Here is a 27,920-nt window from a genome sequence, read left to right as displayed (position 1 = left end):
GCTTTTACTGCCTTTTTTAATGTATACAAAACATTTTGGCAGTGCTACAAATGGGTAGAAATACTGCAGTGCATTGTTACAGTAATTTACCCCTGTCTCTGCAGGTCTGGTCAGCAACTCCAGTGCAATTTGAAAATATGTAATCTGCTGGCAATGATGTACCCAACCTTAATCAGAGCTGGAGCCTTTGGAAGAGAGATTGTGTCATCGCACGATGTATAGTCCCACAGTGACTGACCTTGATGAAACTGTGACAGAAGAAAACAGGTTTTGCTTTGTTTTGCTTTTCTACTTTATAACTTGCAAAATGCAACAAACAAAAAAAGGAAGACAGCTGAACACTTCTGTGGTTAGCGTCTCTGGGTCTTAGAGGAGGCTTTTGTTTTAGTGGGGGGGGGAGCAGTAAGGAATTAGCTGATAATCAGGTTCAGTGATAGAAGAGATCCTAACCATACATATGAACTCTTGATTTTTGAGAATATGAATTTTTATACAAAATTTGGCTGAATATTCAAGTGATTAAACCAAGCATACATGTAAGCTTTTAAGGAGCTGAATTCCTAGTCTTCTGAAGGTAAGACACTACCTATTTGTGTCAAAATTACTGTTTTTTATTTTTTTCCTTTTACTAGTTTGATTTTATTTGGCCCTAAATCAAAGAGATAAATGTTCACTTATCAACAGAACTTAAGGCTGTCTTCAGAATTTTACTTATTTGAGCAAGGCAAGAACAAATGTGTAAGTATAAGCAATGTGCAGACCAGTATTGCAATATTGTTCTGTTCTGTCTTTAAGCAGGTGGTTTCATGTGGCAGGCTGGAGGAGAGATTCTTTTTCTTCCCAGCTTTTGACAAAAAGATGACGCATATGACTCAGAATTAGAAGGGGAAATCTGCCAGTTTGCATCAGTTCCTCAACTTGTGGGTTGCTATTCACCACAAGGAAAATTGGTATACTCGCACCAGTGCTTCTTGAGAGATGAAGAGTAATCATTTCCTTCAGAAAGTGTAGGATGATTGGAGTAGGCCTTTCGTATGTGACACTAGGCTTTTCCTGTAAGGTATTTTTCAACTGTATTAATTTTTTAGGAAGAAAGGAAAACAAATAATGTTCTTAAATGCTATTTTTAAAATAGGGATCAGGTATCTTATAGCTTAATGCAGAATAAAAGCAAAGGAATCTGCTTCGTTTTGAAAATATTTTCTTTTGCTGGATTTCTAACAAACTATTATAGATCTCCACAGGCAAAAGGTAAGTTGTTGTGTTTTTTTTTAATTCAATCCTGTATATCTCAATCTCCAGTTCCAGCTTTTAAGTAAGCTAGTAAGATTAAAAAAAAATGTATGTGTAGTGAATTTGTGAGCAAAAGGCTTCAGTTCTGAAAGGGAAAATACTTAACATCAAGTAAGGAAGATCTGATTTTCAAAATGTTGTGTTTTAGACCTGCTAAAAAAAAAATAGGGCAGCAATTTTGTGATAATTCAGATTTTTTCATATAAGGTTTGGGATATGAGGAAGAGTTCTCTCAATACTGGCATTTCCTCAGAGAATGTACTATCAACTAGCCTTTTTAAAAAATAAGCTGGGGGGGGGTGACAAAGTGGGGGGGTCAAATGCTAATTGTTAAGATATTCGTGTCTTTTTATGGAAATTTATTAGGCATTTTGATAGGACTGATAATACAATTAAGATTTCTTGACTGCTACTGTGCTTTTAGGTATTGGATTTTACATTTTTTTTCTTGATATATTAACTTCTGGTTGATTCAGCATGGTTTTACTTTAAGCTTGTTAGTGAAATATTGAAAATCTAGCTTAATATAAAGCCTTAAGAGGCACCCAGCATCCTCTTTTTTTTTTGTAGTGGATAAAGTTCCTTTTATTTAGCAAAAACTTGTTGCTTTGAAAAGGTATATCCTAAGTGAATCTCATTCTCCTACCTGGAAAAATCAATTTCATGTTTAACAGTGTGTCAGCCTTAGAAAGCACCGTGTTCCTGTGCGTTAGCTCAGTTCTGTGAGTTGTCTCCCTAGTGGGGGAGTGGGTAACATCTAAATGTCTTTTAGATGGGAGTATATATACACGTGTGTGTGTGTAGATGGATATCTTCCCTATGAATAGGGATGAGGGAGTGGGGAATGAAAGTCTTCTATCTGAGCTGCTGCTTCTGCTTGTTTCTTCAGCTACCATTGACTAAACAATCTAAGTAGATAGTATGACCAGGAGTCTGCACCCCAAAGGCATTAAGGGGACCCCTAAAAGTTCTGCTCAAGTAACTGCCTAAATAACGAAGTTGTAGAAATACAGCTAAGGATTGGAAAAATTACAGCAGCTACCAGGAGGTGTTCCTCTGCTGTTAACTAAAGGATTCCATTAACCGTTGAGTCAATTTCTTCTAACAGTTCAGTGTTACCTTTCATAAGTCATACAGTTGTCTGGCATTTCATAGAAGTCATGTAGTGATGATGTCAAGATACAGAAGAAAAGACAAATTTACTGTCTGAGCCAAAAGGCAGGCGCACAAAAAGCAACTTCTTTCAGGACACGAAAAGCTCTTTGTTCTGTGGCCTTGGGTTTTTTTTGTGCTTTGACCCTTATTTTACAGCATTGTCACTCTGACCCTAAATCTTCTGAAGGAGACGTACGGCAAATTTAGCCCTCTACAAGTGGGGTTGCATTCGGAACTATAGGCCTCTTTTTGGTCTTTAGTTATATTATTATAGTTCCATGCAATCCTAAGATGCAACAGAATTAAAAATATGTGTAATTTTGTCTACTGCAAGTAATATTACTTGCATATCAAGGCATATTTTAAATATATTTATGTGCATAACGCTATATTGCCATCTTATGATTTATTATTATTTACCAATTTCAGATAGGATAGCAGGTAGGAGGGCAGCCTGGCTAATACCGACTAATGCATTTTCCACTTTCCCAGCAGTACTTTGGAAACTGATCCTGTGCCCTTACCACCAGGGTTCCTGCAAAATGCTCCTTGAGCATTAAGCATTCTGTTGAGGACAAGAAAAGCTTTGATGTACGTTCTGGAGTTAGAATACTTAAAAAGCAATACTCGCCTGCCTTTCTTTCATAAAAGACTTGGTGCCAGCTTAGAAGAGCATAAAATTTTACTCTAGGCCTGTGACTGCTTTCTTGGGCTAAAAGAGCAAGTCTTCTGTGGATTTGGGAGGAAGAAAGGAAAGGTTAATTTTCTTAATTCTTTAAGAAGGCTAGAAATGAATGAAAAGTACAGAAACCTTAGAGCTTGCTTAGATGTTCTGAATTTTTATCCTTTTAGCCTATTCCTTTTTTTTAGGAAGAGCTAGGAGGAATGTAATATATTTGAGAACCTGTTTCCCTGTCTTAGTAACTTTCCATTATAAGTGTGTTTGTGCTGTGTGTGTTTTGTTATTTAGGGAGGGATTCTTCTGTTTCCTCCTTCACCAGCAATAATTCTGTTTAGTAGGTTTTATGAACTTGAACTGTAACGATAGGATAATGTTTTCTGGAGGTAACAGTATAATGACCTAAGCAATAATCTAACAATACATGTTTATTGGAGAACTTGGAAAAAAAATAAGTATATTGATTTTATTTTTCATCTGAAAAGATGTTATGAAACCTTTTTAAAAGACACATAGGAATTGAAGTTGTATTTCAAGATAGCTCCTTTCTTTTTTGGTAGATGCACCAGACTAAGTATTGATATTTTTGTGATTAAAGTTGGGGGGGGAAAAGGGATTTTTTAAAAACTGCTATAATAAAATAAAGGTTACTTCCTAGAACATAAAAAATATTGTCTTAATTTTGTATGTGTCCTTTGAAGCAGAAAGAGTGCTGGTACAAATTGGAAGTGTTCACACAGTCTTCTTCTAGTGTGCATGCCAAAGGTGCAGGGAAGACAGATTTTTAAAAGTTGAGTGCAAGCTATACTAGTACAATAAAGAGGGGTCTGGAAAGCTTTTCTGAAATACAACTTTTACAAACTCTGGGACCCAAAGTTTGTCAGACTTTACCAGTTTGCTTTAAAATGTATCATATAGTAGTACATTTAATGCATCAACATCTGACAAAACACTTTTTAGAAGCTGGGAAAAGAAGTGTGAGGAGTTAGTCTTACTCAATTTTGGTTTTAAGCTACTCAATACTAAAATATATGTTTGTATGTTATCAGAGCATACTTTTCATAATATTTCTGTCAGCTTCCCTTTTTTAGCTAGCAGGTTATACTGTTTGAAGTCCTGTACTGATTTCTCAAGTCAGATCTAACTACCTTTTGGTTTCTTGCCTTCCACATAAGTCCACTGCATTTTGCTTGTATCCGTTATTTCTATAGAAGCTTTAATATTGCGCTACCAAATAACTTTTTTTATTTCCTTTTTGTTTTCATGACTGCAATGAAGGAAGAGCGCACCTCATACAACAGAACATGCAAGTCAGGCTAGTATAAGCTGTGCTTGGAGTACTGAGATGAAGGAAAAAGGATGTAGAACTGAATTTGATGCTGATAGACCATAACTGTATTTCCAAATTTCCGTGTATTTTTAAACTTCAGACTTTCTTAATGCTTTAGTTACTGGTTTTTATTTTTAGCTGGCTTTGTTATTTTATGTTTATCTTATGCAGTAGTTCTCCAGATAGTCTAAATATGTTTGTTCATGGTCCTTGGAGAGATGGCTGGACACATGATGTAGATTCTCCAAATTTAGTAGCAGTAAATTTCTGTAATCAGCAGTTATCTGCTTAAATTTCACGAGTAATATTTTACACTGGAAAGATTTCTGTTGCCTGTTTTTTACTATAATTTTGTGGGGGAAAATTGTTGACATGATCATGAAACAGTTAACAGATAATCCCCTTTTTTTTGTCAAAGTTTGTGTGCTTGGCCTTACCCATAATTTACAAACAAAACTGTGGAGCAGTGCTTGTTATCCCTGTTCAAATATTCAGCCTTTTGTTCAGAGGATTACTCAAAGCGTTGTGACTCTTTAATACAAATTTATTATAGTCTTAGAAATATTTAGCTGCTTGGTAGAAGGTAGGGGAAGATTTATACATGGAGAGTGTTTGTAAGCTTGATCCTGACTGACTGCCCCTCTTTGGGGTGAAGTGGTGCTAGTTTATTGCTTGATTACAGTCATTTAATAATAATCCTTAAAAAATGCTAGGTCAATGCTTAAATTTGAGTTCAAAACCTTAGTGTTATTTCAGGAGAAAAGCAATCAAGGTGTAGAGCTTATTTTCTTCATTCTTTTTTTTTTCTGTGACCACAAAGTAGTCTCAATTAAGTTGAGTGTACTGACTGAACATCATGTATTACATGAACCAAATAACAATGCAATAGTTGCCAAAAGTACACTTATCTTTAAGCTAAAACTTCAGAGTGATATTTCTATTTAATCTATCCTTTTTACAATATGCATGTCACTTAAAGGCTGCTGACATTAATAATTAGGGGTAAAGAGGTCTCCTTAGCAAAAGCAACCAAAAGAGAAGGATAATAGAATATTTAACCCACACTTATTTTAAAATGCAAGTTTTAAGAGTGAGCAGAAGTTAGAAAATCCTGTGTGTCTGCAGCACAAATATTACAGCACTGAGTAAGCATATGACAAAAAGTGAAACTACTATTGTTTAAGCTGGTGGGGGGGGAAAAAGTAAACAGTGCATTATCAAGGCTCAGCTACATATGCTTTTAGGTTTTTACAGTTTTGATGCTTAAGAATAGAAATGTTTAGGTTTCTTAATACTGTGGTGAGAGTATCTCCTGAATTTTGTCCTTTTCACAGAGTAGTGAAAGAGAGGTAGGAGCACTGGTAGCCCAGATTTAGTTTAGTAAAAAATATGTATTTGCAGCAAACAGTAACTGTCAGTGTGTGTGTTTGTAGAGAATGCGGTATTAGTGGCGCTGAATCGTGAGCCCTGAAAGGAGGAGAGCTTTGCAAATTTGCCTGCAGTTCGGGAAAAAAAGCTATCACTGCAAAACGCCTTGTCTGAAGAGTAAGTTGCACAGGATGCTTGTCAGAACCGTCCCACTTCATGCTGTGCCATCCCTGCCTCCCAGTGCAAACCCTGCCTTACTGCAGTTTCAGCTAAAGAGGCTAAACTGGAGAAAACTCAGATACGGAGGTGTACGTTGTGATGACTGTGCTGGGGGGGTAGCACTGGTGGAAAAACAATGTCATGCTTTAGGCTGAGGAACTCTTAAGAGCCTTTCAGTTTCTTTCAGCTTCAGATTTCTAGATTTAAACTGAAACGGGGTTGGGAAAGGGTCATGGTGAAGCAATAGCTGCGCTTTCAGAGTGGATCTGTGTTGCTTTGCTTTAATGAGCAAGTAACCCAAACAAAGGAATATGGTTGTGTGTAAGTGGTGTATAACACTACCCAAGTGGAAGGTGTGTTGGCCAAGAAATATCAGGAGGGTGGTGGTGGTATATGAGCACAATGCCCAAAGTAAATGTTTAAGCTTGTGTCACAGTCTTGGACATGTGAGATGATACACTACTTAAGAGAAAGGCCTTGGTTTGTTTTATTCCAAATCACCGAACTGTCAGATTGCTTTGAATATAATGTTATGTAGAATTAAAGGAGCGTATTGGTAGTTATAGTAGCTGGAAATTCACTTGTAATTGTTTTTCATGAGATCAGAAAGAAAACGTGCTGGGCTTGATATTGTCATAAACTCTTAATGTTAAACTAATAAAAGCTCAACGTTGTATTTTATACTAGGCTGTCCTTTAATAAATCAACTAAGAAACAGTGAAACCAAGGAAAAGCTCCTTCCCCCCCCACCCCTTTTTATTTATTTTGAAGCAGTTTAATTGCTTTTCTATCAGCGTTCCTGACTTTTGTGTATATGCAGCGCAGAGAGCCTGCTTCTGTGGAACTGAACTTCTGCTGCTTCAGAGCTCTTCCATCTTCCTCAGCGGAGCTCTCGCGTTGAAGGACTTGGGATCTAATGGAGCTGGCTGTATGCACGTTTCCTGGCTGTTATTGAGGGTCTCCCCAGTAATTTCCCTGCCACCCCTAACAACTTAGGACACAAAGAGATAGGAGAAGCACTTGATGGCATGGCTGTGTAAGCTTTATGACCAAGAGCGCAGAGGTTCAAAGCTTTGTGCAGACACTCCCATATTTCACTAGATATCTGGCTTAGTTATCTGTATGTGTTTTATCTTAGTTTTCCTCCTTTCATCCTTTTCCTGTTCTTCAACCCTTTCTCTCACATATGAGGTCTTCAATTTTAATCTGTTTTCTCTGTAAGGAGCAGAAGCATATTTTTAATAGGAAAGTAGAAAATATAGTCATGTTTTTTTTGTTTTTTTTTAATTTACTTTTTGTTTGGGGGTATTTTTGCTAGTATAAGTTAAAAGAAAACAAAAAATACAGTCCTGTAATGCATGTGAGGTTTTTTGTTCATGTTTGGGGAGGAGGGGAAATTACCTGCAAGTTCTCCTACTAATGTACTTACTGTGGAAGATAGCATTAATAGCTTTGCCAAGTCTTTGTTTCATAGTGCATGTAGTTTAATTTTAGAGGAATTGCTTATAAAGCAGGGAAAAAAAAAAAAGAACAAAACCCTCCGTGCTTAAGCTAGAAAACTAAAAACAAAGGAAATTGAAACAACAGTGTCTAGTTAAGCACACATAGCTTACAAATTAAGAATTTGGTCTGGACATAGAAGAGAGAATTCTTCCAAAGGTATTAAGTGTTGCAGCTGTCTTATTTAAATCATTTCTCTTTGATATTTTCAGGTAAATCTACAAGTAAGAGGCAGTACTTGCTCTTGTTGGAGAACATCTTTCATAATCTTTTTCCAGAGAACTGTGAACAAATCTTATTGCTGACTAGCATTTTTGCTTGCATCCATGCTTTTCTTATCTTCATCTTCCATACTGTGTGTGTGTGTGTACACATACATACACTGGATGTTTTTCTTTACCCCTTGGATTATGCCCAGCGTAGCTTCTTTGGGGGGAAGGCTGTCACAGCATACCTTAGCAGTTAGGTTTGTTTTGCCTTTGTATTCAGGTTTCATTTCACCAAGGTACTGGGTAAATTGGGCCTATATAATTTAGCTTGCCTGTTATAGCTGTCTAATTTAAAAATAAAACCAAAAAGTTAAGTATTAAGAAGAGAAAAATAAGTGTAGATATAGTTGTGCACATATAAAATGTACTGAAAGTGACTCCTTTATGCAGTCTTTAAAGTATTAGTAGCTAGATAGCTGTATAAAAACTTGTGTTGCTGCAGGTTCCTGTATACTTACACTGGCAAATCTTGTTTTAAATCTTGTTTTAATTGACACTTCTTTACCAACAGACCCTTCTAGCAGAGACCATCCTGCAGTATTATTGTAAGAGCAAACACAGGAAAGAAGAAGAGGAAAACTCCACAAACATTTGTGGTCTGCGAAACTGTTTTGTTCTTCAAGATAGCCCTGTTAATTTAAGAAAATTATTTTATTCTTTGAACTGACTAGAAAACTCCTTACTGTGGGAAGGGACACTTGGATCTGGTCTATGTAAGTAGCTTTTCTCCTAATAATTCGTTATAAAAATGTCAGTTGTGTTATCTAAGGAACCAGTAAAAGTACTGTACACATTTAAAATACTGCTATTTTTTGTGTAAGAAAAAAGATGCACGGGAGATGTGAAGTCCAAGTCTCTCACCTACATCTTCAAATGAAGGGGCCTGGTCAGTTTTAGGCTGGAGGCATATGGACTGCTACAAGCTACTGTTCCTGCTAACAATCTGATTTTTGCTCCAGAATGACATAATAAACAGTTGTAAACCCCTCTGCTCAGAGACAGTGGAAAAGGTAACCTATAAAAGGTAACAAACGGCTTGAGGGACTGATACAGTACTTGACAGAAGCTTGTTTTGAAATTGGCTCTTATTCCCTTACAGATGAAAGCTGTGTTTCACATCAGGGGTTTCCAGATGACCGAAAGTCGGATGAGAAAATAACCAAGTGTGTGGTGGTGGAATTTTGTTGTGTTTTTTTTTTTAAGTAAATATCTGCATAATCTTTAGTCCCTCAAATCAGATGCAGTTATCCTGTTTCTGGTTCGTGTCCTGTTAAGGTATTATGCACACTTGACAATAAAGTCTAGAGCTGCACTGTAAGTAAACACCTTAGCAATTAACAAATGTTTTATAAACACTTTGTAGTTTATGCTACTCATGTCAATACCCAAAAACTGGTGTTCAGTAAGTTCTACATTAAGGTTTCAGCATGTGTTTCTATTTCCTTGAAGTACAGTAGACACCTTGGCATAACGTAGCAGCACATAATGGTTTGTGGGTTTTGAAAAGGTGCAGGCCATATTGTGCTGCCTCAAAAATACAAGGATTTCATCATCCCGAACAGAAATATAACTTAGGAATTAGTCAATCTTGTGATGCTGATGTCTGTCATACTCTAGCAGCACGTAAATATTGGTGTTAAGACTGTAAATATCTCCAGTATTAACTGTGCTGCTGAAGTAAGGCTAGCCACTTCTGCATGTGAGTCATGAGAGAGGATGTTTGACGTATTTTTTTCTGAAGCGCTGTTGTTTATATGTTGATTGTTTTTTCTTGGCTGTTTGTATTTTCATCTGTTCACTAACAGTATAGAGGAACTCAGAATATCTGAAGGTAAATGTAGAATAGGTGCATATGTAATCTTGAATGCTTTGCTTTACATGAAAGCTGCATATAATAAAGGAGTCAGCTCAACCTACACCTGTCTAGCAGTGCTTTGGTAAGTGTGTTTTTGTATATATTTATATATTACTATATAAACTATGTCACTTTAAATGTCAATATATCTTTATTAAAACTCAAAGCTATATTAACCTTCCACTTTCTCTTAGTGGATGGAAACTGGGAAATGTTTTGTCACGTTTTCAGCAAAGTGAGCACACAAAGCAGAAGTGCCTTCCAAAATTACTAACAGAATTTATTCAGATCTTCATTTCATATCTTAAATCAGGCATTCTTTTCTAAATTTATTTCTTAAACTACATACAGGTAACAGTTTTAGGGTTAGAAGTTTAAGCTGTATAACAGGCTGTGAATTTACTAATCCTTTTCTCATCTTCCACTACCATGTTTCTTTTGTAGGGGAATCTCAATGAATTGAGATGATTGATATTGCTGCAGTGAGAATGGAAATTACTTGGGTTCCTTTCCTTTTAAAAGCTGCACGCAAGAACTGTGTGGTGAGTCAAACGTAGACTAATGGTTATGTAAATGTCACTAATTTTAGATACAGTCAAGATCTGAAAGTGTGTTTCCTTTTAAGATTTTATTTTCTTCACTATCATGACTCAGTATCACTTGCAAATCTTATTTTATTAGCCCTGGTATATTTTAGCATTGAAATACATATGCCTTCTTGAAATAAATGTCTTACAACTTTAAGTTTATCCATCATATAGATGTTTTAAATGGAGAACAAAATAGATTAACTGCACTGGGGATTTGTTTTGACTTCAGGCTTCAGAGGCCTGCTGCTGGTGCTGTTGCGCAGGTACAGACATGATGTAGATGAACACGAATCCAAGCTATAATTCATAAATCTGCGTTATTTTACCATACAGAATTTCAGTCTGGTGTATGTACTAGTTGAAAATCAGTTATTTTTTTCCCCCTGCATTTGCTGTAGATTTGAAATGGTAAAATGACTGTTGACTAAAATACCCTATTTAATTCAGACCCCTGAGCGTTTTTCAATAGTGAAGCTATCCAGTATTACATAGCCCATATCTTTTCATAAAATAACCATGCTTCTGCGTGCACATTTACCTGCTACAGGTCTCTTGAGGTAAGTGGACAAAATGAGGTTGACTACTCAAATTCTGCTATCTGGCTTGAAGTTTGGTAGCTTCATCACTGAGGCTTCTTTAAGTAGCACTATATTTGCTTATCTCTAACTGCAGTGTTAAAGACCTGCATGTATATTTCAGCATCTGTAAATTCAGAAACTCTTGGAAAGGCCATACTCTGGGGTTATAAAAGAATAAAGATGATATTGTTCCAGTATTCCCTTCCCTTTAAAGGTTGCTGATTCTGTTAGCACACTGCAGACTGTGCTGCTTGCAGAGAGCCATCCATCCTGTTGCTCCTGTGGATCCAGTATTTTAATGTATCTGGGCTTTCTCTATGGGGCTTCTGGGAGTAGATGCAAATCTAAAAAGGCAATCAGAAAGATCTTGGAGCATGCAACAAGTAAGTATTTGCATGGGATTGTCATGTGGTGAAATGGACTGCTTCCTTCTGTTCACCATGCAAACCCCTGCACTGGCACAAGGCAGCGGATGGAAGAGTGAAGCAGCAGCAATGAGAGGTTGGACTGCTTTGTTTGGTGTCTGTTGTGGCTTGTAACAGTTAAGTGAGGTGATGAAAAAGCAGTTTGAGCTCTGGTTCTGCAAATACTCAAATGAGGAATGAAAGTTCCAGTTTGGATTTACTATCAAGTGTATGACTTCAAGTGCTTGTGAAGGCCTACCGATATTATTCAGCTCCTAAACCTTTGAAAAGAATGTCACAGTTCTTGCAGAGTTCATAGTTGCTTTAAATATTTGCAATTATATTTTCCAGAGAATTACCTGTATGGGCATGCTGTAGCCTATGGCAGACTGGAACTCTCCTGCATTTGCAGCTCTGGGGTCCTATGGATTTACCTGATTTAAGAAAAGAAGGCTCACTGTCTTCAGTTCAAGTGCTTATTTTTGTGCGAGGCTTAGGATCTCTAGGGGGAAAAGATGCTTAACTCGTATATAAGGGCAATAAAAGATAGGCCTGCTTGAAATTAAACAGACTAGTTGCTGTGTAAGTGTAGACAACTGGTCAAAGGAGCGTGTCTGAAAATCCAGCATTGAAAGACTGGAGCTGGGAACTGGTAGGAGAAGGAGATAATCTGATAACTGGAAAATTGGGAAGATTGGTACAGGTTGGGTAAAGATATGGGGGTTGCTTCTTGAAGGTGGAAGAAGCAGCAGCCTGATAGAAGGGGTCCTGCCTGATCCTGCAAAGAAAGTGTTAAGTCGGGCTTGGGGAAAGGGGCTTGCACCTCAGATTGTTCCTAACATTAACTAGAATGCTTAGCACTTAAGTCTGCACTGCCTTCTGACTTAAGTAGCAGCTTTTGCTGTGAAATCGCTGCCAACTTCATTTCCCTCTCATCCTGTCCCATGCAGAAGAGGGCAACTTTATTACTGCTCTTGGCTACTTTGCAAACTTTGGTCCTGAACAAGAATCCCGGAAGTCAGAGAGTAGTTGAGGTTAGACGGGTCTCTGGAGGTCATCTAGTCTAAGCAGGGTCAGGTAGAGCAGGTTTCTCACGGCTGCATCCAGTCAGGCTTTTAATATCTTCAAGGATGGAGACTTTACAACCTATCCTGTTCAGATTAATTTCCTGCAGTTTGCTTTGTGCCTGTTGCCTCCTGTCCTGTCACTGGGCACTACTTAGCAGAACCTGATTCTTCTCTCCTTCACCCCATCAGCAGGCATTTATAAACTGATAACCAACCCCCCCACACACAAACCCTGAGCCTTTTCTTCTCTAGGTTGAAGGGTCCCAGCTCTCACCACCTCATATAAAAGATGCTTTAGTTATTTGACTATCCTTGTGGCCCTTTGTGGAAGTAAATAAAATGTTTCAATTAATAGGGGAAACGGAATTCAAAGGAGGAAATGCTTTTGAGAAGGAAAGAAACCCACTAATAACTTAACTGTGAAAACTAAAAAGAATATGTGGATTGCAAAATGAAACACTGAGGATTTATGTAATTCCTGATTTTAAGATTCTGCAATCTTAATTTGCCCCCTTGTGTTAGTCTACTGTGAAGCAATCTTCATGATCATAGGGAATATCCAGTCTAATGAAAGGACTGGCCTGGTATGGTGCTGAGTCGGGCAAGGAGCTTGTGGGCTGTGCAAGTTAGAAGCTCGATGCTGCTACAGGTGCTGCAGAAATAGGTAGAAAATTCTGTGGGGAACGGACCAATGTCTGCAAGTAGAGGAAATCGTGTCTTCATGGCTATGTCAAATGAGAAATCCTAGGAACTGGATGTGATGTTTATTTTTCTGCTTTTATTTCTGTGTGATGCTAAACAAGTTACTAGGACACTGATTTCATAGTACTTGTCTTCCTCACTTCAGAGGTAGCTTTAAGAGGCTTTAAGATCCTTATGTCTGATGGAGACACTGGCTGTTCATGTTGCAGCTGAGCTGTTTAAAAGTTGTAACTTGAATTAAAATGTCATGTAATGTTATGTGTGTTTGCAGTCTCCTAAATATATTACATGTGATACCTCAAACCGTTGGGTACTATTATAGTTTCTATATCTCCATATCACATTTAAAATAGAGATAATAGGCACTTGAAGGGCTGATTTTGTGTGTTTTTTATTGTTACTACAAAGTTTCGTTCAGTGGCTATGCTACAGTGATGCATTTCCTCATAGAATTTTCTATGGCATTTATTAATTTTGATCTGAAGAGGTGAGTAATGTACACTTCCTTCTTACCAGTTCAAGCTGACAAACAGAATTTCCATATTGGTTCATGGTCTATTTGTCCCTTCCTGTATACTTCAAAGTATTCTGATCTGTGTCCTATCTTGTCACTGGTTCATTTTGCATGTATAGGTATAACTGAACGTCTGTTTATCCCGTTTTTGGAATATAATTTCACAAATAATGCTGTCAGTATTCTGCAAGATCCCTTATATATTGAGGGTAATGTTCATGTCTGAATTTTGGCATGTTATACAATAAATGTACCTGTAAATATATGTATTGCTGAAAGAATGAAATAGTTAAATTGTAACACTTAAGTTCTTAGGCACAGTATTAAACAGCACTTCATTAAAAATGCTAAGTTACTTGCACTCATGTATTCAGGACTTCTACAGACCATTGTTCTTCAAATTTCAAAAGCAGTTTTCTTGGTACTGCAGACTTGAGTGGATGAGAAGGGTTCTGTATTTAATATTCAGATATAGAGAACTGAAAATCTTTGTTTTTCCTTAATACTCAACAAGATACCGTGGTTTGGGGAAGTCTCTCCCGGTTGAGTAGCAGTAGTAGCAATAATCAGTGAAATGTTTAGACTCCCTTCATGTTCCTCGTTACCACCTCCTATCGTAAAAGTCACAAGATTTATAGCAATAAATCTGAAGTGGTGTGCTACTATTTTACCACAGTTTAACTCAAAGCAGCGATTCTTTAAAACAAATGAACAAACAAAGTTTAAAACTTATTTAGAGAAAAAAAATCAATGTCTGGAGTACATGTTAAGATCTGAGTTTCGAAGCTGGCAGTTTTAAGTTTGTATCAGAAAACATTTACCTACAGTTAGAAATGAGGAAAAAATAATGGAAAAAATGCAGTGGCACGAGTGGTGTTGCTCATCTCTTTCTGTGAAGGAGCTAGTATCACTTGGTCAGTACTTTCTTCACTCTAAACAGCTTATTTCTATTGGAAGTTATTAAATAGCTCTCGGGTATGGCTCTACTTTTCAAAATTTGACTTGCTTGTAATAGTCCTGTGTTAATAAACCAAATGAAACTTACCTAATATTGCTTCTGTTTCTTAATATGAAATTTGATCCCTGTATACAGAATTTCTGAAATTAAGATTGATTATAGTAGCATGTGTTCAGTTTCAGTCTTAAGTATACAGTGCTGACTAGCTAAATGCTGACTGACTTAGCTTCTGTTAAGAGATAGGAATAATATAGCCATGATGTCTTTTCTCTGCTTTTTTTTTAGCTATGGATGGATCATGGGATGGACCAGGCAAAGAAGCAGCTCCAGGAATTACATTATTGGACCAGCTAGAGTAGTCAACAATAATATGACTATAGTTCTTTGAATCTGAAGCAAGACAAGTTCAGGGCTGACAGTCTTCCTGTTTCCCTCAGTATTAGCCTGGCTCTGATGTTTCCATGGTGGTTTCACCGAGTAGCTTTGGGTTAGATTTTGGTAAGCTCAGCCAGCTGAGTGTGCCTCATCTGTGAGCAGCAGTGCTGGCACCAAGGAGAAGTTCCCCCCACTCCCTTGAGAACGACAGTCTGGAGAAGTTCATTTCTATTACTTCAACCAATGTAAAAAATACTCAGGGCTGTAATCTTCTTTTCTTGACACTTCTACAGACTTTGCCTATCTGCTCTTCAAATCCTTCAAAGGAGCTTGCAGAAAGTCTGGTCTGAGTCTTCTAGGTGCAGTAAAAGAGATAAATATAAATAGATGCAGTGTAAAAATTAAAAGAATAACTGCTTTCAGAGTTATGCAAAAGGACAGGATCTGGGGAAAAAATGAAGTTTGTCTTTTGTCCTCGTAGGTGTTAGTATGAGTGTCCATGTTCACTGTGTACTTTAATAATAACTGGGAGGAGACTGTTTGAACAAAGAAAACAAATATTCATATGATCTATTGGAAAAGTAACGAACCTTCAGAATGAATTTGTTCCTTCCTGCTCTGTCTTGAGTAACACAAGTTTGTTCTTTAAAGAAACCCTGCTATACAGGCCACGGAGAGCTTTTCAAGGATTTTATTCTTCTATAGGCCTTTCAACACTGAATGCAGAACTTCGTGGAACTTAATGGCTGTTAAGATCTTAGTACCATAACAGAAATGCCAGAAGTAGATCATGCAAAATGGCCATAGGAGTCTGAGTCATCTTAATTTGTGCATAGGGTGCCATCTCTGTTACAGTGCTGAGAAAGGAAGAGCTGTTCCAAAGCAACTGTCAGAAAAGTAGAATCAAATTCTTTTTTTGAGGAAGTTACATCCAAGTGTGGTATTTCAGTACCTTTGACATGCTTTCAGGGAAAAGAACATCTCTATCTCTGTTTGCCAAGTACCACTTTATTTTCCTGTACTTCTGTTAACTTAGAAACATGGGATTTGAAAACATTCCTGGTTTACTACCTGAAGCTGTACCTGTTGACTTTGAAACTGTGTTGCTACAAAATAGTTTGATTTACTAGCTAATGAGCCTTAAATTTGGATATGGAAGAAATATTCAACTTGTAGAACTAAAAAACACTTAATATAGTAAAAATTGCCCAGCATAGTGGTCTACATCATCTGTTAGCACACATTGCTATTACTTATCACAGTACAAGTGATAATGAAAAATTTGCTTTGTGTACTTCTGCTTGTTGACTTACTGTCCTTAGTCTTCTAGGAAGTATTTGCAAGTCTTCACTGCAGAGCAGCTCTTTCCTAGATCTATCTGTACTATCTGTAGGTTCACCTGGGAATGAGGAGAAGTATATTTGGGGGGCGAGTCCCAGAAGCAATGTCAAAGGGGCTAACAATATCCTTTTCTACTTGTTTCCTTCAACAGAAGACTGATATCTACACTCTACACATAAAAACTAACACAAGAGTGCTCATGTAGACTTTGCTTCTTAGTACATGGAAATGGCTGTGATACCTTTCCTGTTATCGATGTGAAAGTCTCCCACTTCCCCTATAAACGATATGTTATTTTCAGACATATAAGTAAAAAAAAAAAACACTATATATTTATATATATATGCATATATAATGAAACTTCAGACATAAGAGCAAGAAATTTCCAGTAGTGTCATCCAAAGATGGAAAAGAGTTACAGTCTGGGAGTCATAAAGTCTGTTAGAACTAGCTGTCACAGGTCATTTAGAAAGTGGGCTTGCCTGAGTGGTAGGTTGTATGGTCAGAAAAAGGATTTCGCGGAAGATTTAACAACATCATGTAGCCAGACAGCCCCCTGTTGGCTGTAGTGTTCTGTTGTGGAGGCTCCAGAAATGAATTGTGATCAAATTCAACAATTCAGTGCACTGAAGCTATTCTTTGAATCCCATATCTCAAATAATGAAAATGGGAAGAGACAAAAAGTGCGTATTTAAAAAAAAAAAACAACTTTGAGCTTTATCCCTTTTCTGAATAAGATAAATGCTAAAGCTTGGTTATAGAGAGTATCAGAGTATCTGTGTTTAGTTTCTGGATGTTTTTGTAGAAACCTACTTTTAGAGAGCTGCAGTGAAAATGTAGACTGGTACTTTGTCCTTGTGATCAAAACGTAAGACTAGCATACTTTATCACATTCACAGCCTGTCTGATGCAAAGTATTTAGATTAACTTCTATTAAGAATGCAGGTAATGGTTTGCAAAGTTAGGTTTTAAAAAACCTGTTGGTGAACTAATAAGATAGAGGCTCCAGCCTTATTTAATGACTGCGACTCTTTTAGATCTGTCTGAGAGTTTCTGCAGTTTAACCAGGTTCAGTTTTACCAGGAGGCTTGTGTTTTAGTTATTCATGCTTGCTTTATTTCAGTCTCTTCTTTTGTATGTGGCTTAAGCTGCTACCTGTGCAACCAGCTGGTTACTTCCCATTTGTGTTTTCCTGTGTCACAACACCAAAAAGCCTTGTTCTTTAGAAGAAGTAAGTGCCTAAAATATGGGAAAGCTGAAGGACGTGCCGTACTAGGTATCAACTGCCCATGAAAGAAATCTAAAACCTGCCTTGTAATGCTCACTGTACATCCCTGTGACAGTGGGATAATAGGAATTATATGTCTGTAAGCAAGCAGTGACCGTCTGGAATTTAATGGTGTATCCATGCTTAAAAGGCACAGTTTATGGTAGAACAGGGTGACCTGAGGAGATTTCCCAGGGTAACGGGTGACCTGAGGAAATTTCCCAGGGTAATGGGTGACCCGAGGAAAGTTTCCAGGAAGAACTGTCTCAAAGGCACAGAATCTTCTGCTCTAAGTTAGACAACACAGATGATTTCGTTCTGTATCAGATGTGGCTAATGTTATTAAAAAAAAAAATTGTCTTCACTTGAAGAATTGGATTTGTGGCTAAAAATTATTTTCTGTAACAGTAGTAGAGAGTCCCATGTGAGAATTAGTCTACTACAGCATAGGACAGAAGACTAACATGATGCTGAGAAAGCCGAAGTGTTCAACGACTTTCTTTCTCTCTCTCTCTCCTCTTTGGTACACATTGAAAGATTAACTGTAATCAGATAAAACAGTTGACAAAAACAACCGAGGGTGGTAATACATGATGTGATTGAAGAGGAGGAATGGGAAAGACAGGGACAGGCGAAAGGTCACTAAGTCCAGTGAGCTGCTTTAAAAATTGATGTGACCTGCTAAAATCCATCAGAAGACTCTTAAGAAATTGGTTGAAGTGGTTTCAAGGCCAAGGGACTCACCAGAGAAACAGAGAACCCGGGTTTTGGGTTCTTCACAAGCCTGGGGGGAGACTCATGTTCATGCCTTTAGCTTCTGGAAAAGTGCTTGGGAGAAGTTGTCCACAGATGTTCCCCATCTTTCTTGTTAAATCGATGATATGTGCAAAAAAGCATAGAAGTCACAAAACAGTTTTGTTCAAAGGTTGTTGGCAGCGATAATTATTACCATTACCAGATGAAAGCAAGCTGCAGGTAGGATTTCAAAGGGTACTTGAATTTGCTTTTATTGGACTAACTGTGCAGTTCTTTGCAAGTTCCATATTCTCTTCCTAAGATGTTTCCTGAAGTAATAGTAAAAAGAGCATACAATAAATTATAGTCCCCATTAAACCATGTTAAAGGAGTACCTTATGTTTCCAAAGATGAACACTGAGATAGCTGAGTATTTATGAATTGGATCACAGACATCTGTTATGCCAAAGTTTTTTACATTGCTAGAGAGAGCACCAGTAAAGATGTACTTAAGCTTTTATGTTCTTGGTTTCTATACAGCAGCTCAAGAGGGGAAATAACAGGTAAAGAACCTTACCAGTTTGACTTACTTTAACTGCCAGCAATGATTCGCCTCTTCACTCTACCATCATTTTTTTTTTATTTCTGACAACCTCCCAAACTAGGGATTGACAGGAGCCTGTTCTGGGTGAAAGATTTAAACAGCTTATTCTGGTCAGAAAAATTACAACATTTTTCCTCCTCTGAGGTGGGGTTGGTTATTTAATTTCCAAATTATGATTAAACTTGAAGAATCCCTCAAGGCTCTTGGAGCATCTGTGTAACTTGTATTTCTTTCAAGCAATTCTAGTAGCTTAAAACATACAGTGTACTTGGCAAAGCTGTGGTGGTGTGATCCCAATGTTTTATGCTTCTTCAGGCTTAAAGTAAGTAGCTTTTGAAAGGTGCTGCCTTAATCTATGGAAGTATTTGTCAGTCAGTTTCCTCTAAAGCTGTACCTTTTTCTCTAAGTGTTTAGGTATGAGCAGATATCCAGTCTAGAGCAGTGGGTATTTTTAAAGGTAACGACATTCTTATCTGTGTCTCTAATTTTTACATTGATTTCAGAGTTCTTGCGAGAACAGCATCGGTTCCTGGTGATTTATAGTGCTTGAGTTTTTCAAGCTGCCAATAGACTCTTCCTTTGAGACTTCTAGGCCTAGTGAAACCACTCTCATTTCCATATAAAGCATGCCCTTGGGATAGGAATTTCTTCATCACCCTCTATATTAAAAACAAATCATATTATATTTGCTGTTCCTTTCTTCATCCTCTACAGGTACAGGAGCGTGTTGTTCTACGGTACACGTGGAAGCAACAGCTCTGTGGAAGAGCAGTGTTCATTCCTCCATCCCATAGTTCTCCAGACTGCCAGTGACTATCAATAGAGCTTTTCATTAGCCTGTGATATATCAGGTAGTCATCTGTTATTCACTAATTTATTGATGTTTAGCTGCTAAGATTGGTTTTAGTTTTGGAAATTGTAGCATTTCTGTTGTTTTTCTGTTGGAGGAACTGTTTTAGCCCAGGAGGAATTTCATATCAAGATGTAACCCGTGAATGAGTACATTCAGAATATTCAGAAAGTTCCTGTGTAATGTGTTCAGGCTGTCCATGTAAGATACCATTTACTTGGTTTGATGAGCATTACCTGAATCTCTTAAGAAGGCTGAGCAAGCAGAACATCTTGCCCCAAAGTGTCACAAGTGATAGAGGCACCTTGTCTCTGGTTCTAGTTTGCTTGAGCAGAAACACTGAGAAAGACCAGAACCCTTTTGCTTCTTCCACTTCTTGCCCTAGGCTGTCAGCATGTCTCCTAACACAGCTAGACCTTGAATAGAGGGTGACGAGGAGCAGAACATTTGCAAAGCAGATCCTAATTTTCTCATTGTACAAAGCTCAAACCTGGGAACAGCGGGCTGTTCTATGATGCAGTCTTGGAGCTACCTTAGGTATTTCATTGTATGTGGTCTGCAGTCCCTGGATCCTTTACCAGTTGTGTTGCTTAAGTAGAAATCACCAGTGGCAGTGATACTGGAATTAATTTTGATGAAGTTGAGTCACCTTTGGATCCTTCAGCTGGAAGCTGATGGAGCAGTTCAGCAGTCCATTATCAAATCAGGCTTAGAATTGGCCCTTACAAGCCTCTGTGGATGTCCAGCTTTCAGTAGTGACTGAACCATTCTCTAATCTGCTGGTACTGAGAGATAAGTTCCTGTAAGTCTCCAACATCCTGTAGGACTAATTCTATAGGAAATATTCCTGTGCTCAGTCAGAATCAGAGGAGAACAGAAGGATCCTTCTGTAGGGTTCTCTTTAGCTGGACATCCTACACTAGATAAAGTCATCAGCTGTGGTTCGTTCACAGTAGGGTTACTGATAGAGATGGGGACTTACTGCATTTTTCAGCACTTCTGTACGCTCACGAGCAGTTATTAAATGGCAGAGGTCCTTGAAGGTACCATCTGGATGTTTAGATGAGGCCCTGGGCCACCTGATCTAGTGGGTGGTGTCCCTGCCTGCGGCAAGGGGGGTTGGAACTAGATGATCTTTTGAGGTTGCTTCCAACTCAAGCCATTCTGTGATATTTAACTTTAGCCTTCAAAGAATGCCTGTTCTTGCTGTGTCGCCAAATACCACATGGACAGGTTCAGTTGTCTGTGTCCACACTTCATTGTCTGTTTCTCACCACATGGCAGCTCCTGACTCATTACCTACAGAGTCTTCAAAGATCCAGTTGGCAGAAGAGTTTCACCAAATACCAGAAACATCACTAAGTGTGGTCAGACCAGAATATGGTCTCGGGACAGCCTTCACTGGAAGTAAGGCAGTCCGATAACAGCAAAAAGTGACATGGGGCGGAGGAAGAAGTTCTGTAACTTCTGTATCTGCTGCAGAAAGAGCTACCCTCCTATAAGAGAGGGTACCAAACTACCCAAGCATGCAAGCCCAATAGGGTATTGTTAATTAATAGGTGCAATCAATAATTTAAAGTGGGGTTAAGAATTGCCACAGGCACCTGGGGAGGAATTTTAGATCTGGTGCAGTAGAGACGGTTTATAGCAATTACTTTTCCAGAGACAGACCTCTTTATAAAAAGACAACTTCTTTATGGGCTTTTTGAATTACAAGCAGCTATTAAATGTTTTGTGATCTGTTTAGTATAGACTGGTCCTGCACGCTATTCTTAGGTCCCTGAGAGTAAATACCAGTTCCCAAGAACAGGCATCACAGCACAGGCTTTCTAACTGCCCAGACCTACATGCCTTCCAGCAAAGCAACACAAGATTTCAAGAGGAAAAAAAAAAATGAAAAAAAAACCTCTTCCTCGTGTTTAGTGGTTCACCTGCATCTTTCATCAACATGGCAGAGCGTCTGACTCTTTGATCTGGAAGTTTTGAAGTTCCACCTTCTTCCTTTCAACCACTGAAGTGGTTTTGTTAACAGGTTAGTGCCAGGCATCAGAGAGACGGGCTTGCATGGTCTATTTTAGTTACTCATTGACTCTATTCTCTTCCAGGGCATTTTAATATAGATAATTAGTAGCATCCCTTTTCCTATGAAAGATAAGAGAAACCCCTTGATCTTTTAAAAAGGGAGGGGAAAAAGGTGTTGAGTTAATGATTCGGTTCCAATACAGCATTCACTTTGGCCTGTCCTGGATCTCATGAGATGCAAATACGTACATCTGGAAGATCAGACTAATATTTTCAGCTAGTAATTTTTCAAAACCAGGTTAAACGCCTTGCTTTGAGCTTTCAAAACACTTATTTCCACACTGCTATCCACCCAGCTTGAAGGAGCTACGCGATCTTTGTAGTGAGAGTTGTAGCCTCCTGTGCAAGACCAGTGCTCTTGTCATCACTTGTTCCAGAACAAAACCACATCTCTGCATCCTGAATGCTGTGGGTATGAAGTCCTGTGCCTGTCTTCCACTCGTGGTTATATCTTGGTGCTGTGAGCAGATGTCAGTACTGATCCTTCCTCAGAATATAGATTATCGAAGCCATAGCAGACTATTTTCCAATAGCTTTATCTTGTGTAACTTCCTGTGATGTTAGACCTTCCTATTCAAACTCAAGCATATCTCAGAAGTTCAGTGAGAGTGTGTCAGGCTTTCAATAGCTAAGCACAACAGAGTGCTGTGGCACAGCATACAGGACATGCTATACCCAATGGAGAAGTTGCACAAGTGTCCCTCTACCTGGGATTGCACTTTCCAGACAAGGTTCTGCAGAAAGTCTCTGAAATGAAAGCTGAGTCTAGCAAAAAGTTGATCTTCTGTCCATCCTTTTCTACATCTATCTGTACAGGTTTCAGGACTCCGTATGAGAAGCAGTTAGCTCTGGATTGCATTGTCATATTTCAGTTGTCAAAGAAAGCTCTTATTGAATAGTGACAGGCAACAGTTTGCAGGTTCTGCTTTACCTAACCAAAGATGGGAGAAGGATCTGTTACATCCAGGGTCACACAGTTATGACTTCTCATTTACATTCTTGTCTTGACAACGTGGCCATATTAATCATTAAGCCATCGGTGTCTCCCAGGGATCCACAGTACACTGAGCCATTTTCAGAAGATGGTTTTGGACAATCACAGGTACCAAACAAAGATTATATGGCTTAAGGACCTATTCACAAAGGGGGGGAAAAGGAAAGTAAAAGTCTGTTCTGGAAGAGAATGCGTTTCTAATTTATGGAAAATTGATAGAGGATTTATTCACTATTAATTCCCCATTTAGGAATTTGCTGACAGTGTTACTGCTTTCTATGCTGCAAGTGGAATTGAAGTAAAGGCTACCACGAGGAGGTGTCCAGTCCGGTGGAGGCTTACAACCCCTGTGCTGCCAAGGCAGCGCTGGTATCTTCAGCACTCGTCTATGCAGCCAGCAAAAGCTCAGCTTCTGCTTCCAGATGTGAGATACCAAGATGATTAACCCACCTAATGTTTGGATCCTCTAATGGTTCACCTCCTAGTGCAGGTACAGAACTGACCTGAGAGAGAAATGTTGTTCTTCAGATATGCAAAATATGGTGTCAGATGTTCTACAGATCTACCTACCTAACAAACTGGGAGGAAAAAAAAATGTTCCTAAAGTCTCACTAATGTCTAGATTGTCGTCATAATGTATAGATGTCATTCTGTGCTTCTTCCAAGTTCCTGTAGCAGCTATCATCCACCCATTTATTCACCCCATCACATCTTTTGCTCTTCTGTATCTGATGTTGTTAAAATTTGACAGCTGTTAACTGTCCTCCCTTGGATTCAGCAAGTTGTGTCTTGTCCTACAAAGGCACTGACCCTCTCCAGCCATATGTTATCCCTTTACTCCTCTTAAAGGGGAAAATAAGCGGGCTTGCTTTCTTCTATGGGTTTCAGCCCACCTCTAGAGCATGACCTGTTCCTCTGTTCCACCAGTGGCCAGGCCTAGGAGCAAGCTGAAGCGATTGCAAAAAGATGCAAAGATTAAAGATGGAAGGCTCAACATGTGTTGTGTGCTGTTTATGGTTGAATGCAGCGTTGTAAATGAAATGGTTTGTCTGCAATTAATTTTATTACAGTTTAGTTATTACTGGGGGGGAAGCATAGACCAGTCTTCTCAGAAGGCCCTCAATGAAAGCTGCAAACTGCCTTTGAAACTTAAAGAAAATTGAGTTCCCAACTCCAGAGTTACCAGTAAAACCCAAGACTTGATGTTTCCAAGCTATTGCCTTTTTTTCCTGCTTAGAATCAGGGTGGAACAATGTTGCAATGTTTAATTCTTAACAGTTTCAGCAAGCACTCAGCTGACTGTTGTAGCAGAAACTTGCTTAGAAAGCAAAGCACTAAATTCATTCTCCAAAGCAGATTTGTACACATTACTGTTTCCAGCCTGTAGGGCGACATTCATCATCCTTCTGACCAGAAAGAAGCCACCAATTATTGAACCGTTGCGTCAGAGGGGAAATGGAGTAGAAACGGAGTAAGAATTCTTGGGGAAATTTACACGTCAGATCACACTTGCAGATAAAACTTCAGGGGGTTATTTCAGCAGAAACTACACTACAGTCTAGAACGCTGCCATTCCCCCATTTTTCAAATAGAAGTCAGATTTGTTTGTGTTTTGTGCGATGACTGGTGATTTACATCCCACCCACCCATCTGAGAGTATTCTGGGCTCCAGGCATATCTCCAGCCAGTTCCAGACTATTCAAATCATTGTTGGTCCATCCATTTACTCGTCACAACGAGGCCTTCTGTGACTAATTAGGGCCTGACTGCAGCAGGAGATGGAGCTTCAAAGAGTGGGAATCTTCAGACGCACTAGCAGTTCCCTTGGTTCTCAATTCTTTATTTATGTGGATTACATTGAGTTGACAGATTTAACTGGGCTGTTGAAGATACGGTCAAAGAAGCAGAGTCACTCCCTTCCCTTTTATTGTTTTCTGAAGACATAACAGTCATATGCATCTGTCACTAGAGAGAGGAAGTTCTCCATCACTGGGCTTGATTTGGGCTTTTATATGCTGTTTCAGTAGCATCTGGGAATAGATCAATATAATATTTGGTAGGGAGTTGTATTTCCTCGTGATGCACTGTAAATCTTTTATTGTAGATACTCCCACTGTTTATTGTTGAAAATCAATAAAAATAAACCTTGTAAAGTTAAAGCCTGGCAAGGGTTCAGCACAAATCACAGGGAAGGAGCAAGAGGCAATGAGTCTCCCTCCCCCTCTTGGATAGTTCCCAGCTTGTTTCCCAATGAATATTCAATAACACTTTCCAGCAATCTGGGAACAAACTTTTTTTTTTTTGAATTATTCAAAGTTACGAACGCTCCGTTGTGATCTCAAACAGGACTTCTAATCCACTTTGGCTGCTTTCTGGCACTGAATTCAGCTATGGATCAAAACCGAGTATCACCCAGATTATGCATTGGATATACGTTAGCCTTATCCCTTCCAGAGACAGAAAAAAGTACATTGGCCTTGCTCCGCTCGGGTTAACTGGGTAATTTGTGAACATTACAACTGGATATTAGCCAAAGTAGGTAAAAAGGGGGAGCAGCCCACTGTGGATAGAAGCTCCCCAAAAGTCAGAAGAGAATTTACAACCCCTGTTTGCACACAAGACAGGATGCAATTGTTCTGGCATCATTCTTTGCTCTATGGCTACTAATTCCTCATATACTGCATCTTTGGGTGGAGTCTTCAAGTCACGAGATTCAACTACACAGGGAAATGAGAAATGTTTTGGAATTATTTAGTAAAGGAGAACACTTCACAGTACAAAGCCCAAGCTGAAAGATTGTTCTTTTTTAAGTCTTAACACAGTATCAATCACAATAGGTTTACTTAGACATCTATTCTTAATTGATTATACAGTATTAGGAGCACTGACAGCAGATGTACAAGAATGTAGTGTAGCGACTATACTTCCTGACGGAGTGTAGCCCCTCAAGAATTACCATGTTGAAATCAATACCCAAAGAATCTCTATGGGACAGGGGAGACAACACGACACAAAGAACAGGAAGGTGTTTCATGCTGGACTCTCCTCTTGCTGCTACCAATAGATCCATGAACAGTTAAGGTGGTAAACAAAGGACATGTCCCCAGAAGAGATAATGAGAACAAGAGGGAACTTTCGAACACTGAATAAAGAAATACAGGATAAAATCCAACTAAAAATGAGGGAAAAATTATTAAAATAAGAAAGAAAATACAAGACGGTTTCAAGTTGTTCCAAACAGTCTCAAGTTGTGTCAATGGTCTCAAGTCATTCCAGGGATGTTCAGATTGGACATGAGGAAGAATTTCTTCATGGAGAGGGCAGCCAAGCATTGGAACGGGCTGCCCAGGGAAGTGGTGGAGTCCCCAGCCCTGGAGGTACTTGAGATGTGTGGACATAGCACTAAGGGACTTGGTTTAGTGATGGGACTCGGTAGCTACCATCAGGTTGGTGGTTGGACTTGATGATCTTGAAGGTCTTCTCCAACCCAAATGACTCCATGATTCTATAAGACAAATGAGGTGCTGTCTTTCTGAATCATCAGCCTTTAACAAATCTAGCAGCAAGCAATCACCTAGTTTTAGAAAATCCACTTCTGTCACATAAACTTTAAGTGCTTGAAGGACACAATGGCTGCATTATCGTACCTTTTAGTTCCTTTCCCTCTAGCAGCCTTTCTGTTGTGGGAGTACGCGTGTGTGTTATAACCAGAGGAGAGCTCACTGTGCCTTGCACGTCCAGAAGTGAGCTGGAGGACCGACTGGCTCGTGGTGCCCCAGCGCTACCGCAGTCAATTTCCAGCATCTCCAGCACTGGAGCAATTTGCACATTTTTGCAGAATCTGAGGAATAACAAAAAGGCAAATACAGAACTAAGTTTACTGTAATCAGCAAATTTTGTACCCTCCTGGGGAAGAGGAATTCTCTTGAGAAAGCAGGCAATGACTTGAAGAAGTGAATCAAGCCAACGATTACAAATTCCAACTTTGTTGGAAAAAATGTCTAAATGTTTCAAAATCCCATTCCTATTTAATCAGAAATAGAGCGAGATGTTAGTGATCACAGCTCCTCATTCTGTCTGTAAAAGCATGACCACGTCACCTACAAGTCACACCTAGTCCAGCAGAGATTGTATCGTACCTGCGAAGATTTGTGTGAAAGCTTTCAGTTTAATACCTAACTAGTTCTGACCGGAAGGCTTTTAAAATCATTCACAGCTCATCTGGAGGCCCATCAGCCAAATTCACCTCTTGTACTGCCAGTGTCTTCTGTGGGAATGCACCGATGGGAACTACTCCACTGACCATACTCTACAGTCTGCTCTCCACTTCATAAACGCCTGTTTGGGACCTCCGAAAGAAAGGAACAGGAGGAACTTCAGCCACTGCTTCCTTCTGTCTGCCTCAGTGCCTTGGGATACGATGCATACCCCTCCCAAAAGGGCGCAGGAGAACTGTCGTTCTGGTTCAGCGCCACTAACATACGTGATCTTGCAAGGTGGAGGGCAGTAGCCCAGGCCAGCTGAAGATCCTTTTAGTAAATCGTTATTTTTATAAACAAACACAGTTCCACCCCTTCCTCTGTGACAACTGCCATTTGGTTGTAGCTTGAAGCTACACCTGTAGCTCTGCCATTGCTGCCTCCACTTTCTATGCAGAGAAGTCCAGGCAGGTGCTTTCCTTCGAGGAACCAGCTTAACACCAAACCATCTCCAATTAAAGTCCTGGTTGTCCCGTGGGTATCCTGCAGGACAACATGCACTCATGCACTTCCACCAAATTTCTATTGGGTTATTCACATACACACACATGCTCTCAAACTTACTTAAGCAAGTACCGGTTTAAAAAGAAAAAGAAAAAGAAACAAGGAGCGCAAGTGACAGAGGTGATACTTCTCCGCTCATTTCCAGGAAAAAATGACAGAACAACGTGGGAATCCAAACCTACTGGCTGCCATGGGCTTCACTTCAAAAATGCGCGCAGTCCCACCGCACGTGCTCACACCAGGTCGAGGTAAAGTATGCACGGTTCCTTACAGGACGGGAACTTTCACTGGTGTATTTTTCCACTGTCAAGAGTTTTAAGGTCAAAGAATGGTGTTTTTGCTCAATAAAAATTAACCCATTGTAAGCTGTGTCACTGAAATGACCAAGCCCGGGGGTGGTGATCGGTCTCATTGGAGGCCAGTAAGTA

General features: G+C 39.1%; 1 long non-coding RNA gene across 17 annotated transcripts in view; it reads left to right on the top strand.

Moving 5' to 3' along the window:
* The window catches only part of LOC310883765, a 94,672-nt gene that overhangs the window by 62,650 nt on the left and 4,102 nt on the right, over window positions 1–27,920 (top strand). For 2 of the 17 annotated variants that reach the window (XR_014573799.1, XR_014573813.1), the window contains one exon: window positions 105–23,220. This is a non-coding gene — a long non-coding RNA (uncharacterized lncRNA). Of the gene's footprint in view, window positions 1–104; window positions 27,741–27,920 lie in introns of those variants that run through there. The other 15 variants (XR_014573805.1, XR_014573797.1, XR_014573800.1 and 12 more) reach the window with 15 other exon arrangements.

Source organism: Anser anser (assembly GCF_964211835.1).
Source record: "Anser anser genome assembly, chromosome: 1".
Classification (NCBI taxonomy): Eukaryota; Metazoa; Chordata; class Aves; order Anseriformes; family Anatidae; genus Anser; species Anser anser.
Note: the sequence above shows the minus strand (reverse complement) of the source record. Positions and strands in the feature narration are given on the sequence as shown.